Source organism: Rattus norvegicus, chromosome 19 (assembly GCF_036323735.1).
Source record: "Rattus norvegicus strain BN/NHsdMcwi chromosome 19, GRCr8, whole genome shotgun sequence".
Lineage (NCBI taxonomy): Eukaryota > Metazoa > Chordata > Mammalia > Rodentia > Muridae > Rattus > Rattus norvegicus.
Genome location: NC_086037.1, coordinates 43,431,193 through 43,448,394, shown reverse-complemented (window position 1 = coordinate 43,448,394; position 17,202 = coordinate 43,431,193). Strand labels below are relative to the sequence as shown.

Sequence of the window (17,202 nt, the reverse complement as noted above, 5' to 3'; positions counted from 1 at the left end):
CTGTATATATTTTTTGGCAACCACAAGACGCTTTGTCATGGCCAGAAGCCTGAACATGAATCTTCCCAGGTAAAAGTCACACAATGCCCATTTTTTTAAGTAGATGCTACCGGTCTAATTGTTGAGAACTCCACCCATCCCATGCCTCACCAGCAGGATACTGCTGTACCAACCTTCTCAATCTGCGTTCATTCTTGCCAGTAATTTTCTTTTTATGTATTTTTCTTTATGTAGTCACATCTCCTGATTTTATCTTGCCTTTCACAGGACTAACAAATGTGCAGATTTTGTAATATCTTTGTTGAAAAGTTGTGTGCCTTCTTTGGTGAAGATTCTATTTATTTTTTGTCTTGTTCTTATCGAGTGTTCTGCCTTTTCCTCTCTGTTTGTGAAAACCACTTTCTACCGTGGAGAACCAGCTATTTTTCTGGTGTGTAGTAGAAGTATGTTTGCACTCTTGTGGCTTGGCACCTCATTCTCTACTTGACACTGTTTGATGAAGACAATCTGTTTATTTCAATGCAAATAAACTCCTTACAGATCAGTTAAATGATGCTTAAGAAATCACTGTCTGCCCCAACAACAATGAAACTGACAATTTCTTTTAAAGTCATTTGCTTGTCCTATTTTCCATGTACTGGACCTACCAGCCGTGCAGCTGAGCTGTCCTCATGTAAGAGTCAGTACTTCTTTTGCCCCAAGCAGATACTTGGTATTGAAATTACCCTTCTTAATTAATTAATTAGTTAATTAATTAATTAATTTGTATGTTTGGTTTTAGACCCTATAAGAAAATATGTGTATACACACATAGTCAAATAGTTGCCTTAGTTACCAAACCTTTTAGGAAGTTTTAATTATATATGTGTGTGTATGTGTGTGTGTATATGTATGTATATATAGTGTTTTGTGTATATGGCACATATGTGAGTTCAATGTACCATGCCATGGTGTATGAGGAAAGTCAGAGGATAGTGTTGGAAGTGGATTCTCACCTCACATGTGGCTTTGAGGCAAGGCTTTCTTGTCTCTTGCTTCTTCACTGTGCCAGCGGACCTAGAACTTCCCAGTATTTCTCCTGTCTCTGCCTCCTGGACTACAGAGGTGCACCCTCACATCTGACTTTTACATGAGTTCAGGATCAGAACTCAGGTCACCAGGCTTGTAGGGCGAACATTTTTGCTGAGCTGTCTCCTGGTCTTTTAAGTTTTGATATCTGAAAATGTAATGATTCAAATTCTTATTTTATTCATGAACATTGACGAGGATAATCTTGACTCTTACATTTCTGAATAAATGTTTGCTGTTGTTGTAAAAAATAAAACCAAAATAACATGGATAAGAATTGACTGTGGTTTTGAATGCATGACTCAAGTGTGGAGGGTTAACATAGGAAAGGAGACTTCTGATGTCTGAGCACGTCCTGTCATTCTCTGCTCATTTACATGCCTTCTAGGTCTTTGATACAGAAGTCATAATCATGTCTTGTTAGTCTTATTCCAAATATTTTGCTTATCACCCTATCTCATCTGCCATAGCTTCTGTTTTATTTATTGATCATTTTATAATGTAATTTATTTTTGTGCAAAGACTGAATTCAGTGATATTTCTAAATTTACAAATTAAATCTAACAGTTTTCTGTGTATTATCTGTCTTTATTTTAGATGCATTTCATAATGCATTAAAATACATTAATTAAAATTATTATTTTTTCACATATTTAAAATAAAATTTGAGTTTTATTTTTATAGATTGAGAAATGACACAATTTTATATTCATGGGGAAAAGAAAATGTAGACTCAGGAGAGTATTGGAAAGTGTATCCAAACATGAGCAGATGTTATAAAAACAAAGATTTTCCTTCATACTTCATGTATAACACTCAAGGAAAGAAGTCTGTCATTCCAGTCTGGTGTTCTTATCTGTAAATTAGTGGCATGAGCTACATTAATTTTTATTCTCTTTTACAGGGTAGGTTGATGATTGGCTAAGCTGTTGTACTTTTAGACGTTTCCACCATTGTCTTCTGCTCACCCCTCTGTGGGCTTGTGATTTGCGGCTGGGAGGGGACAAGGCTCACAGGACCTCATTTTCAGGCACGGCAGTGGGTGGTACCAGCTTACTAATATCTCCACGCTCCCTAGTAAAGACACTTCAGAACTTCCGTGTCGTTTGGACTCTTCCTATTGGCTATGAATGACACCACCTCGTCTCAGCTCCATCTCTGTGCGCTTTTCTTTTCTTCTTTCACACCTCGCACAGCTTCTACGATGTGCCAAGCGCTGCTAAATGTTGAGTTCAGTTTCTCTGAAGATCTTGACTCTGAGCCATGTTCTACCCCTAGGTCTCCTCTCATCCTCATGTCATTTCCTAAGGAGAACGGACATGAGGGTTTTGTTGACCTCTTCCTCTTCACTTAGTCTTCCTGTTTCACATCTACATCACATTAGTCAGCTTCTCACCATTGTGACACCACCCACAACCTAGTCACTTTATAAGAAAGAAAGATTAATTGTGGTTTCCAGTTTCATAATTCTGATTCTGTACTTCTTCTGCTCTCTTTCTTTAGCCCTATGTCAGGATGGTGAATCATGACAACGGGTGCATGTTAGGGGAGGCCAGTTTACCTCATCATGGTGGCCAGGAAAGGATTAGGTCATTGAGAGTTCTGATATTCCTCCAAGGACAGGCTCCTAGTAACTTCTTTCATTCTCTTACACCTTAAAGGCACCACAACTGCCTGATAGTGCTACATATATACCGTAGGGAGTATTCTGGATCTAAATTATTGATTCTTCAAACCAGAGGACTGAATGACAATTTGTACACGAGTCTTGTGTTTTATTTATTTTAGGATTAAGCTCACATAGTCTAATGTTTTTATGTGAAACTTGTTTGTTTTTTGTTTTTCTTTTTTTTTTTTTTCGGAGCTGGGGACCGAACCCAGGGCCTTGCGCTTGCTAGGCAAGCGCTCTACCACTGAGCTAAATCCCCAACCTGTGAAACTTGTTTTATCTCTAAGTAAAGCCTGATGTTGCTTTGGGTCCAGAATTCTGCCAGATGTCAAAACCCAATGTCTCCTTTTCAGTTTATCTTGTAACTATCTTAATTACCCTTGAGGCAAATGCTATCCTTGGCAGAAAAGTGAGGTCAAGCACAAACTGCCTTTGGATATATTCCAACAGAGTAGCAATCTGCGTGTGACACTATGACTTCTTGAATGCTCTTTTGTCTTCCGTGTCTTTTTTATCCTACAGATTTTTTTTTAAATTTTATAGTTGCTGTGGTAAAAATAAGTACCCGCTATGCAGTTGTTCTCAGAAGACACAGTGAGATTTTCATGCTCCATAAGTCAACTCTTTTATCTGCATTAATATTTAATCTGTAGAGAGTGGAATATACTTATTAAGGATGTTTTTTATGTATTAGTCATGGCAGTAAGTGGCAAGGGAGATCAGCAATGGGTACAGTATACACCTGTCCTTGAGGAACTTGGAGTAGTCGGAGAGACATGGCAACACAGGGCAATGCGAGGAGGCAAGAATGAATTGCAGCCCTTGACTTTAACTGCTGCACAGTGGGGGCGAACGACACAACCAACAGAGCCCACAGTACCTGGGGATCACTTTGTGGGAACATGGACATTAAAGTTTTGACAGGTGGTAAATTCGGCTAGTGCCGAGAAGTCAGACCTAAGCCCAGAGCAGAAGGAGCGGTTATTAAGAATGGAAATGAGAGAGAATACCACACAGCCGCTTGGGACTCTGATAGTGCAGGAAGGATACAACCGAAGAGCAGTGTAAAACTCACAGAATGATTATTAAGGTGGAAGAAAATAATTTTTAGGTAATTTTTAGTTAACTTCCTGTAGGTAACCTGGAATTGTGAAAAAAAATAATACCATAAGATAGAAAACAATAAAAATATGACCCCTTTGCAACAGTGGCTATCAGATACTCAAATGATTTATGAGCTAGATCTCCTGGGAGAAATTCCCCATTACTAAGATGAGAATCGGATAAGTTCTATGTCTCTAAAATAAAAGGGTCCTGAGGTCTGGAGGTTGCAGGAAGATTTATTTGGAATGGGTTGAGAATATGCTAGAACTGTTGTATACAGAGGGAGGAGGGTGAGGTGTTTCCCTGTTCGGTGCTGGCAAGAGGTGTCAAAAGGAGAGCTTAATCCAGTCTCTTAGAGTTTGGAGAGAGTGGGAGACGTACCTTGCTTTCTGATAAAGAAAATGCAGAGCAATGACTTGTGAGCAGCAGGGGCGCAGCCAGGCACAGGAGGCTTAGTGCTTCTACTGTGGCCGATGAACATATTTTTGATGGATGTAGGTCCTTCCTTAAGGGCTGTCCAGCAGCTGAGTTTTCTCAGTAGATAAAAGTTAAAGGCATCACTTGAGGCAATGTTTGCAGTGATTCATATGTAAGTTTCAAAGATGTCAGGGGATGAGGCACCCAACACCTTGGGCAAAATGCGCTTTTATTGACACTCAGCCTTAAATACATGCTAGACTCAGATCCTAAGTCCCTTTGATTTCAGTGACTGGATAGTGAACTTCCCATTTCTCTTCTCATCCCCTGGTTCAGGGACACCAGGGTACAAAGTTTGCCTGTCCATTGGCTACTGGCCTCAGCAGATGAGCACATTAACTCCAGAGTCTAGCTCTGAATAGAAAATCAACTTTAAATCAGTTGAGTTTTGCATTCAAAGTTAAGAAGGTTTTCTGTGAGTTAAAGGAATTTTATAAAGCCTCTGGGAAGTAAGAATCTAGGAAGAGGTCTGATGATTGACTGAAATGTTTCATTAATTTTCTTAAAGTGCCTGCAAATTCTTACAGACTGCCTGGTTTGAAAGAAGGGTAGAAGTCCAAAGTTTTCTGCTTGTGTTTCTAATTGTTTATTTTCTATTTTCAAAATATACAGAATGAGCTTCTGATTCTAAAATGTTCTCCCTGTGTATGTGTGTGCATGTATTTGTGCACATGTGTGTATGAATGTGCATGGATCTGTGTACACATGTATGTGCATGTCTGTATGCACATATGTATGCATGTATTCACGTATGTGTATTTGCACATGTGTATATGTGAGTGAATGTATATGCATATGTGTGCATGCACGTGTGTGTGTGTGCGTGTGTGCGTGTGTGTGTGTGTGTGTGTGTGTGTATTCATGTATTTGTAGGCAGGGCTCCTACTTGCAGAGATCAGAGAAAAACCTTCAGATATTGGTTTCAGCCCTTTTGCCACATTTAATACTGTAAGCAGGGTTTCTCCCTGCTATGCTAGACATATAGAAGACCTGCAATGTTTGGGAGTTTCCTCCATTCCTGCCTTCCATTTCATACAGGCATACGATATTGCGAATGCTGGTACTAGCACTTGTGACTTTTCACATGTCTTCTGGGATCTGAACCCAGGGCATGCGTGCATGCCAGCATGCATGGCAAATACTTTTTGTGTTGGTTTTGTGCACTAAACCATGTCCTTGGCCCTGAAATGCTATTTTTAACCTATTTTTAGGATGGTTTCAGTTACTGGAAGTGCTTGTATTTTGTCCAGTTTTATTCCCGTGTTGTTAATTTGTCCTTAGAGGTTCTCTGAACATACTAAGAGAATTTGAAAACATTTATTACTGATACTGTGGGAGGGTCATAGTAAAATAGTATTCATATTTTTATATTTCCAGTTCTTTATACACATTTTTCCCGTCTTCCTTGAATGTTGGAATCTGCCTGCTTCTTGTTACTATAACATAAGACATTGAGATAGTTACTTTGTAAGGAGAAAAGGTTCATCGTGCCTCACTATTCTGAAAGTGTCACTGTCTCATAAAGTGGCTTTATAACGCTCAATCTCTGAGAAGTACAGCATGTCTTGGCTTGTGCCATGTCATGTGGTCAAGCCAATCCCTCACCTTGTGAGTCAAGAGGCAAAGAGGATTAGGCAAGAGTTCCTACTGTATTGGGGGATGCTCTTTACAACCTAAAGACTTCTTACTAGACCCCATTTCTAAAGGTTTCCACATCTCCCAATAGCATCATCCTGGGAATTGAAAATTCTACCCATGGACTTTCCAGAGAAGGACATTCAGTGTCCAAACTGTGACTCTGTCTTTCAAGGGCTTCTTGTCTTGAGAGATTTTCACAGAGGAAGCTTACTTGTCTGTCATGTCTGTGTGTAAATGCTGCTTTAGATTACTTTTAAATTATTCTTTCTTATGTTACCATTTTTAATTCCCTACAGATTTCCTTTAAATGTATTCTGCAACTTCAACACATTATATGTTTGTTTAATGAAAATGTGCTTTCATATTTCTTGGTATAATTGACTGGATATATGCGTCCCTAATTACAGCACACTTTTTATTCAGTTCATGTTTTGTTTATTACTGTTTCTCTTAAGGGTATAAAAACTTGGCTTTTTGTAGGTGTTTCTGTAATGGAATCAATACTTTGCCAGAGAGGACGAGGCTAGATACGTTAAGAGACACTTGAAGCATTTCACACTGTGTTGGAAGGCTTCTTCAGTCCACTCAAGAGGAAGTCCTGCAGGAAAGCTGTTGACAGCTTATAGATTATCTCCCTGAAATATGATTCAATCTTTATCATGTATCCACCAAAGACTTAAACTCAGAGTTTCTTTGGCTATCATAGAATTTGATTAATCAATAGGGAAATGAGGCCATTTCCAGTGTGCTATGGTTTAGTCACTCCACCGTGCCTCTCTCTAGGATGTTGATTCTCAGTGGGACTATAAGCCATTTTTAAAGCAGAAAGTTGCTAATAATTCTAATAATTACATCGATACTTGTATTAGCCAACACTTTCTATGCTTATCTGGCATTGTCTTCAGTCCCTTATATTTATTTATCTCACTTAATCATCATACTAACTCTATAAAGTGGGGGGCACAATCAGTCCCATGTTACAGAGGAAATGAAGGCATGCCGAGTTTAATTTACTTGCCCAAGTTCTCACAGCTGGTGAGATGTAGTGATTGCAGTTATAGGATTATTCTGATAATGGCTGCCATACATGATTATTTAATGCTGCTTCTCTCTCTTAAAGGGTGAATTTAAAAAGCCTCACCTCTGTGTGTGACAGACCTTTCTGTAAAGCTGTTGCTCAGACTTGAGAATCTTCTCCTCCAATATGAACATTCAGATAATGATGTAGTAAAATATTTTATGAGACACTCCTCAAGATTGTTATATGCTTGGGGAGGAAACAAGATATATTTCCGTAACTTCTGACTCCCATAGAGAGCTTTCCTCCCCATTCACAGCACAGGAAGCTGGGGAATCACATCTCCTAAGGAGGGTAATCTGTGATTATTTACAGTCTTCTTCTGATTTCTGTGGAAAGACACAGACTCTCATGAATATTTCACAGCCCACCCTCCCAGGGAGAGGGAGGAAAGTCAGTTTGGAGAATCGTGAATTCCATTTCAGCCTTTTGTATTTCTATAAAATGTTGGGTCCCAACATGGCTTCTAGCTTGTCTTTTGAAATTACAGGAGCTAATGCTTTTCCTTGCCAAGTGCAAATCATATTTGTGTGTGAGAAAAGTAGAGAATCAGAGAAAACAGGCTGAGGATCTGCCACAGTCACCCATGTTCTCCCCGGAAGGGAGGAAGGGACCTTTGGGGAATTATTTGGCATTTAAGGCAAGTGGCTCCTGGGGCAGCTGCTGAATGAAGCTGAGTATTGTGTTAAATGATTTCCTTCTCTGACCTTTACTACTAATGAATCTTCTTTAAGAAGCATTTAGAGAGTAAAAAGAGAGGTTGTTTTTATTAATCTTCCTCTCTTTGCCCACAGAACCCAAAGAAATGGTGTCACCTGGCAAGAGGTCTGCCGCTTTTTATGAAAAATCAGCTCAAGGTAGTAAAACTTATTTTGAATTAATATTTTTACAGTCTGTTAAATACATGGAACTGTTGACGTCTTCAGCTGAGTTTAAATATTCTGTGAGTCATCAAAGCAGTAATTTTTTTATTTGAACAGGAAAAGGAAGGGTTTGTGATGATGATTACATTTATAAAGTGGACAGTAAAAATTAAAATACACAATAGCTTATGAAAATTGTGGGTAACCGTTAATTTTTGATATTATTTTTCATTTATATGAACAAAATCTTGTGAGTTTGCATTATTTCTTCCCTTTTTTGTTTCTTTCTTTGTCTCTCTCTCTCTCTCTCTCTCTCTCTCTCTCTCTCTCTCCCTCTCTCTCTCTCTCTCTCTTCCTTTCTGATTTGATAATAACTCCAACTGCGGAACCATGTTTACAAAGGGCAGATAGTGAGAGAAATGAGGCTTGTTAGGATTTAGTTATGTTAGCCTTTCTCTTATTTAAGCATTAGTCAGAAGGCTTTGCATATTACCTTTTGAATATGCAAAAACACATCAATACAGATTTCTGGAAAACTTCATCAAGTTTTATGAAGATACTCTTAGCCAAAACACATATTTTCTCTGGGAAGGCTGAATTACATTACGCAGTTGTTGAATAGCATGCCTGATTATGCTTAACAGATTGCATATTTTGCTGCTAAATTTTCAAATCGCTGTGTGATTTATTTACATATGTTGTCCTAAGACTATGAAAACCCATGCAAATATTCTAATAGCAATATACATGAAAACAAATTGAGTATAGATGAAGATATATAAAATGTATGTGTTGTGCAGATAAAGCTTTAGCAGAAGGAGTTCACTCAGGTTAGAATTGTGAGCAGATCTAGATAATTCTGTTGAATGCTACATTCTTACTGAGCCGTATTGAAATATATTGTACAGTTGCATCCCAATTGGAATTTACTGGTTTTTATTTTGGATTAATTGGTGAATATAGCTAATCAATATGAGAACTGAAATAAAGACAAAAATTTAAACTTAATGGGCATTTAAATTAGAGAAAATGGTGGTTGAGCTTTGGTTTGAAGTTGATCAAAGCTAACTTGTTAAATTGCATTGCAGATGAGGATGGTTCTGTTTATTTTTGGTTTTCCTTGATTCCTAATAGGACAAGCAAACTCCTTGAGAAAAGTTCTATTTTCTAAAGGTATTTTTTTGGGGGTTGGGGGCATTGTATCCTTGTATCCAAGCTTTATCTTATCTTATCTTCGATTGACATTAATATATCTTCAAAACGTATAAACTGAACCGTGGAATGATCCCCAAGGCTCAGAAATCACCAGAGACGAGGGGGTAGAAAGGGGACAAGGATGAAGGACAAGGATGTTGTGAAATCCTCTCCTCTGAACATGACACGAATGTTATACACATGAACTCACAACAGCTGTGATCACCTACCACATCACATAGACAGGATCCAGGCCAGAGAAATACAGAGCTCCTGAAGCCATACCCCTAGCTGAGGCCACACCCCTAGCTGAGGCCACACCCCTAGCTGAGGCCACACCCCTAGCTGAGGCCACACCCCTAGCTGAGGCCACACCTCTAGCTGAGGAGCTATTGGTCGTTGATGGCTGCATGGGCAGGGTGCGTGCCAGGTTTCTTCAGGAGCATGACCCTGGATAGGCCACCAGTGCTCCAGCAGATGGTTCTATACCCACGCTCATGGTTCCTGCACTAAGTCAACTCAGTGCTTTATGAAGTAGGATGGGGAAAGAGGAAGGGGAGGGGTGCGAGGAGTAGAGGGAGTGGGGGCTAGAAAATGAAACTTAAAACTTCCAAATACCTAAGGAAATCACGTGATGGTTGCCTTTTGCCTAGGGTTACTATCCATGAGTCTTCCATGAAGAAAATAATGATAGCTTATACCTAGACAATAAGCAGAGGGTGCTGATGTTGTACTGATGGTACTGAGGGGACTGACAGCAGTTTAGGGAGACAATAGACAAGATTTGGTTGAAGGGGAGTCAGGGGAAGATAGGAGAACAGGGAACAAGAAATATGCTGGTTGGGGGAAAATTCCGTAAGGAGTGCCCTGGGTCCATGTGCTACTGGTATATAATTACAGAATGAGGAAAAGAAAGCTTTTCAAGATATGTTTACGTGATTTTTTTTTCTTTTTCTCAGGGGTCCATACATATTAATATATTGAGTTCAATAGATGCTGATCTGAATGACTGATTGTGTGGAGAGACTTGCTTTGAAGGAAATGTTGTAGAGGAAGAGTTAGGGTTAGAGAGGTAATTCTATCACCATGGTAACATTTTAACATCAGCATGGTAGCATTTTAACATGTGTTCTCAGAGCAACTAAACTTGCTTCCTTCCATTTATCACACCAAGGTGCTTTGTATAGAACACAATTTAAGCTTTGGGGAGATATTTTGGGCAATATTTCCAAAGCAATAATGGTCTAGGATGTTTTTGCATTGATGCCAGAGTGAGAGAAGGATGCAAAGTGGCTTGGGGTGGGAGAGAGAATTGATGTGGAGGAATTAGGCCATGTCATGATTGCTTGGTTAGTCCTTTATTTCAGTGTGCTTGACTCTTACAGCATTCCTTCTTTTCCCCTCCCCTCCCCTCCCCTCCCCTTCCCTTCCCTTCCCTTCCCTTCCCTTCCCTTCCCTTCCCTTCCCTTCCCTTTCTTCCTTCTTTTTTTCTTTTTCATTGCTGGAATTCACTTTGTGGACCAGGCCAGCCTCAAACTCACAGAGATTTGCCTGCCTTTGCACCCTTAGTGCTGGAATTAAAGGCATGTGCTGTCTCATTTATGATATTCCTCTTAATAAGGTGACCAGTGTTGATGCTCTGCATGTGTGGACTCAAGTAGGAATGTGCACATACATGTCAGTGTGTATGTAGTGAAATTGTTCTACATGATGACTGACATACTCTTTTGTCTAGGATTAACTGTCAGTGAGGCTCAGAGTGCAAGCTGTTAGATTAAGAGAAAACACTGTATTTGAGTGTTTTTTAAAAAGGATGCTTGAATAATTTCTCATGCGTAATTTCATTATTTTAAGTATTTGATATCTGTTACTTACAATAAGCATAATTTTGTAACCCAAAAGTAAAGGATATTTCAATTATTCAAGTCAAAATGTCCTTTGCCTTACATAGTGTGTGTATATATATATAGAATATAGAATATAGTATGCCATAATATATTCCATAAATAGTTATGTATATATTCTTATTTTGTTCAATATTTACCTGTTTTTCTTGTTTGAAAATAGATTGAATTTCATTTAACAAAATTTCAGATTTGTAATTTATTTATGTATAAACTGCTTTTTAGGCTTATTTTATTTATATGGGTGTGTGGATGGAATATATGTATATATATATATGTGCACAAATGTGTATATATATATGTGTGTGTGTATATATATATGTATATATACACACATTTGTGTACCATGTGTGTGCCATATTCTCAGAAACCAGAAGAGGGTGCCACAATGGAACTGGAGTTCTGGAGAGTTCTCATGTCCCTGTAGGATCTCAGAACTGAAGCCAGGGCCTCTGAAAGAGCAGCATGTGCTCCTGACAACCCAGCCATCTCTCCAGCCCCTGTAATTTATTTTTCTTGTGTAGGAACATCAGGTTTTCTTCTCAAATATGTTTAACATTTTCTTAGGACACTAAGATATAAAATGAAAGATTTAGGAAAAATTTGCACTCTAGGGTGGAATCTAGACTTTAGTGGAAACATGCTTTTGAGCAATTAAAAATACTATATTATGATTTGTTACATATACTCAGAAACAGTAAGAAATACTTTTAAGTACACTGCTTATAGGTTGGTTTTATTGTTGTTTTCTATTTCTTGATGTGGTAAATGCTAATATATAGAAGGATTAATATCTTGTGATATTTTAAGAATGTATCACCAATTGTGTTTATTATCAGCACACATCCATCATTTTAATAACAACAGAAAGCAGAACATCAAAAATTGACACCAAGTGAAAAACAGGATTTTAAGTAGAAGTTTGGATGCTCCTGAGGCCCAATGGAAGGTGTGAGGCAATTTTAGCAGGGCCTATTTCAAAGCTCATGGTTGATGAGGACTCTGCTTTGCATGGATGTAGTTACTGTATCAGGCAAGATGTGTTCTCCGAAATTATATATATCATTTATATATATAATTTCATTCAATGAATGTGATGCATTTCCATCAGAGCTATCTTTTCTCTCCTCCAACTCCTTTATGACCCATCCCATATCTTCTCTCAAAATCATGTTTTCCTTTATAATTATGTATTACATATGTACATATAGAGAAAGTGACTAATATATAACCTACTGCGTCATATGCATGAGAGGTAAAGAGCTGATCACTTGGGCGTGTCTCTCCCTTCAATCCACGCATTATGGAGATGGGGACAGGAGGGTGCTTGGTGCACGCAGCCATTCCGAGGTCCTCAATCAGTGAACATCTGGCTTAGTGGGAGATCCTACCTCAGAAACTTCAGTGGAAAAAAGTGACAGGGAGATACCTATCATCCTCTAGCCTTCACACCCATACACACATACTTGCATGTATAGTGGCACGCACATGTACACAGAAACGATAACACACACACACACACACACACACACACACACACACACAGAATTGGCTTCTGAAATCCTCTCTCTCTCTCTCTCTCTCTCTCTCTCTCTCTCTCTCTCCTTTTCTCTGCTTGTGTGTGTGTGTGTGTGTGTATGTGTTTGTTTCTCTCAGCCTGCACTTATATATCATTGCTTAGACACATAATCTATCACAGTATTTTTGATTTAAATTTGCTTGCATATGTCCTTCTGCTTCCCTGCATGTATGTTCTTACATGTGTATATATTTCTATCCTTTTATATAAAGCAATATGTAATGATGATTTTTCTCTCAAAATAAATTTAAAAATATCTTCTCTGCCATTTGTCTTCACTCCAGTGTGTAGGTATAGACATCCTTTGAGTGAATATGCATGCTTTCTGATTCACCAAGATTTTCATTCAAGGAATATTTAAAAGTCTGAAAGATTCCTTTGTACTATGCGAGCCATAACTCAGCTATGCTCTGTATTAATTAGGTTTACCCGGAGAACACACTCTATTTTCAATGAGAATAAATCACACTGGCAATCCACAGATTTATAAATCCACAGGTGGCACATACTTTGGGCCCTAGAAAAATGGCCCAATCTTGTCACCCATTGGCATGGGGCAAATTATACATGTCATTGTGTGGGCCACACTGCACATGCGCATGTCATTGTGTGGGCCACACTTCAGGTGTCATTGTGTGTGTCACACTGCTTGTGTCATTGTGTGCGCCACACTGCACATGCGCATGCCTTTGCGCGGGCCACACTGCGCATGTGCATGTCATTGTATGGGCCACACTGCACCTGTCGTTGATGAAATACCTGACCTGACTTACTCAGCAAAGTAACTGGCTCAAGAGAAAAATCAGTGCCTTTTGCAACCTTTTCCTGTTTTGCTCTTACACAAAAATTCAATAAAAATCAATAACTTTATTAATTTATCTGGTGGGTTCCCAAGTACTGTAGCTGAAGTAGGAAAGTGCATCTAGAAATAAGTGTCTTTCTTTTTTACACATCTTGAACACACTTGAATGAACACACACATTTGAGCTAAATTGTATCTGATAGAAATTATGTGTAGGATCTTGGTTATTGTCATAATCCTTTCAATTTCTTCTCTGCTTTCTGTATCATCATGTGGATGGCTAGAGATGCTTAAAGAAACCCCATCCCACCACACACAAGTGTTGTATATCTGATCCTATAAGATCACGTGTGGAAGTTTCAAGGCCATTTCTGGGTGTGCCAGCATGTGGATCTGGAGTGTGAGAGTCAACACAGCCTGCTCTATTGTAGGCAATGATTCTACAATATGTAAACATTGAATGTCAAAGCTGGGTGTGATAGGGTCATGTGAGACGCTGGGATGAAATAAAATCTATTGAGGTTAAAGCAGATTTCTTATAAACTAAGGAGATTTGAGAGAATTGGTTTCTTTAAGGGTTAACAGATATGCTAGTTTTCATTTATTCAGTATTAAGGGACTAGTCATGAAGGAGATTCAATTGACTGAAAATTAAATACCTGGACTGAAATTAATCGTTTGTAATTCAGGCCATCCATATTTATATTTATGTATATGTATGTGTATGTATGTATGTATGCATATATGTATACACGCTCACGTGCGTGCGCGCGCGCACACACACACACACATATATATATACATATATATATATATATATATACCTATTATATACTCTGTATAGTCTGTATCATCTAAGTGCTTTAAGCATTAAAAAATCATGCCACTAGGTGTCAGCAGCAACCTCCTAGGGTTTCTGTGACCCTTGTCACAAAAAAGAACTTTATTAGAACGTGGTATCTGAAAACAACACTTCCCTCATAATTTTAAGACCTATTCTGAAATAGAAAAGTAGAACTGTAAAGATAAAAAGTCTTATGAGATTTCTTTAAGCTTCTTTCTGTCCAAAGTTACTCTAACCTTCCTCCTAGTATTTCTTCTCCCCATACACTTGTAACTTTTGAGCATCTTCTCAGAAAATGCTCAAAAGCATTGCTGTTGGAACTCTCCATTTGCACGTGTGTGTCCTGTGAGTCATATGTTACATTGTTGCACAGCACTGGCTCCTCGGCATTTCTTTTCATTGTTATCATAGAGGTGCCATTTGAAGCTACCGACTCTCAGAAGACAGCCTGGCATTAATTTTTAATGCCCATACCTGTATCGTGCTCACTGACTAACGCCTAAGATATTCAGAATTTCTGTTGTTATTGCGTGGAACTGAGAATATCTTGGACGACAACACCCAGAATTATGGCTGCTTTCTCAAAAACTGACGATATAGCATGGAGATAGGAAAGTTATGTGTCCTGTGAGTTACTACCCATAATTTAGGCCTTAACAAGGTAGGTAAAAATAACTTGAAGCTTTATTTATAGAAGTTAATAACAAACCAGAGCTTTTCAGTGTTCAGTGGATGGAATTTATTTGACAGTGGTTCTTATCTGGTTAGATTAGCCTCACGGGAGGGGGAGTCAGTCTGACCGTTTGGGTTTCTGGTGCTAGGATCCCATCCTGAGTACCTGTCTATCAACTAAGTACTAGGCAGTTTTACAAGTGGTAGGAAAGTAGACTTCTTTCCATCTCTCCCATTCAGAAAAAAAATTGATATAAGTTGCTTTTAAAACTATTTCAACAAAAGCTATTAAAGGAATATAAAGAGAATCTCTCTCTCAAAGAATATTCTAGCGCTGACTCTAAAAATGTAAAGTTGCCTCTGCTTCATCCTGAAGTTGTTCATTTGTGAGTTTTTAATTTAACTTGTAAGAGGAACACCACGTTTACTGGAGCTCACATATCTATTTTAGAAGCAGTAGAAGGCCATGCTGAGATTTCCCCCAACACTGTGACTGTTGGTTTTAATTATATTCACAGGTGAGGAAATCATGCTGCAATTACTTGACCCATGTAATGACCTCACCAGGACTAGATACAGGGGGCGAGTGTTGTGGTTACGTGAAAGGCACATCGTTAGCCAACCTTGAACCTAGGGTGGAAGTGTGCAGCTTGCTGACGCTTTAATGGCCTAGCCTGTGATTCCCATATCTAATCCCTTAAAAGAGGTCAGCGCTGAGATCCGATGGGGCATCTGTCATCTGTCTGTTCATGATGTACATGGAATAGAGAGGCTGCCAATTTCAACCTAGCTCTGCAGTATGCTGGGTTGCTTCATATCTGTGTATACGTTTCTCCCTTTTAATCATAACTCATTGAGATCATATGGGTACATCTTTGTGTGCTATTTATGACAATTTAGTACATGTATGCAGTATATTATAATCTAATACATTTGATTCCTCCATTCATCCATAGATATATATTTGGAAATTTTATTTATTTATACTTCAAGTATTATCTCCCTTCCTGGTTCCCCTCTGCAAACCTCTATCCCATCCCCCCTCCTCCTGCTTCTATGAGGGTGCTCCCCCACCTACCCACCCTCTCTCACCTCACTGTCCTAGCATTTTCCTACACTAAGGCATCAGGACTCTACAGGACCAAGGGCTTCCATCCCATTGATGCCAGGTAGGCTACCCTCTGCTACATAGGCAGCTGCAGCCATGGGGCCTTTCGTGTCTTCTCTGGTTGGTGGTTTTGCCCCTGGGAGCACTGGGGTGTCTGGTTGGTTGATATTGTTGTTCTTCCTATGGGGCTGCAAACCCCTTCAGCTGCTTCAGTCCTTTCTCTAACTCTTCCATTGGGGACCCTGCACTCAGTCGAATGGCTGTGAGCATTGCCTCTGTACTGATCAGGCTCTGGCAGAGCCTCTCAGGATACAGCCATACCAGGCTCTTGTCAGCAAGTGCTTCTTGGCATCAGCAGTAGTGTATAGGTTTGTTGTCTGCAGATGGGATGGATCCCTAGGTGGGGCAGTCTCTGCTCCACTCTTTGTCCCTGCATTTCCTTTAGACAGGAACAATTCTGGGTTAATATTTTTAAGGTGGGTGAGTAGCTCCACCCCTCAAGCAGTCGCTGTACCTAACCTCTGGATATGGTCTCTACAGGTTCTCTCTCCCCTTTGTTGGGTATTTTGGTCAATGTCATTCCTATTGGGTCCTAGGAACCTCTTGCTTTCCTGGCATCTGGTACTTTCTAGTAGTCACCCCAGTTCCCCCTCCTCCCCTGCTATACACTTACATTCAGTTTCCTGATGATCTGTACTTCTCCCACCTCCTCTCTCTCACACCTGATCCTGACCCCCTTTCCCTCCTCTTTCTCCCCTAGATCCCTCCCTTCCTCTACCTCCCAAGATTAGTTTGTTCCCCCTTCTAAGAAGGACTGACCTCCACACTTTGGTCTTCCTTTTTCTTGAGATTCATAGGGTCTGTGAGTTGTATTATGGGTATTCTGAACTTTTTTCCTAATACCTACTTCTCAGTGAGTGCATACCATGTGTGTTCTTTTGTGACTGGGTTACCTAACTCAGTATGTTATTTTCTAGCTCCATCCATTTGCCTGAGAATTTCATGAAGTCATTGTTTTTGATAGCTGAGTAGTACTCCACTGTGTAAATGTATCACATTTTCTGTATCCATTCCTCTGTTGAGGGACATTTGGGTTCTTTCCAGCTTCTGGCTATTATAAATAAGGCTGCTGTGGACATGGTGGAGCATGTGTCTTTGTTGTATGTTGGAGCATCATTTGGGTATATGCCCAATAGAGGTAT

General features: G+C 39.3%; 1 protein-coding gene across 8 annotated transcripts in view; it reads left to right on the top strand.

The window, feature by feature from the left end:
- Inpp4b (inositol polyphosphate-4-phosphatase type II B) overlaps positions 1-17,202 on the top strand; it is a 750,330-nt gene that overhangs the window by 126,645 nt on the left and 606,483 nt on the right. For all 8 annotated transcript variants that reach the window (XM_017601165.3, XM_039097430.2, XM_017601163.3 and 5 more), the window contains one exon: positions 7,829-7,891. The gene's annotated coding sequence lies outside the window, so the exon portion shown is untranslated. The remainder of the gene's footprint in view (positions 1-7,828; positions 7,892-17,202) is intronic.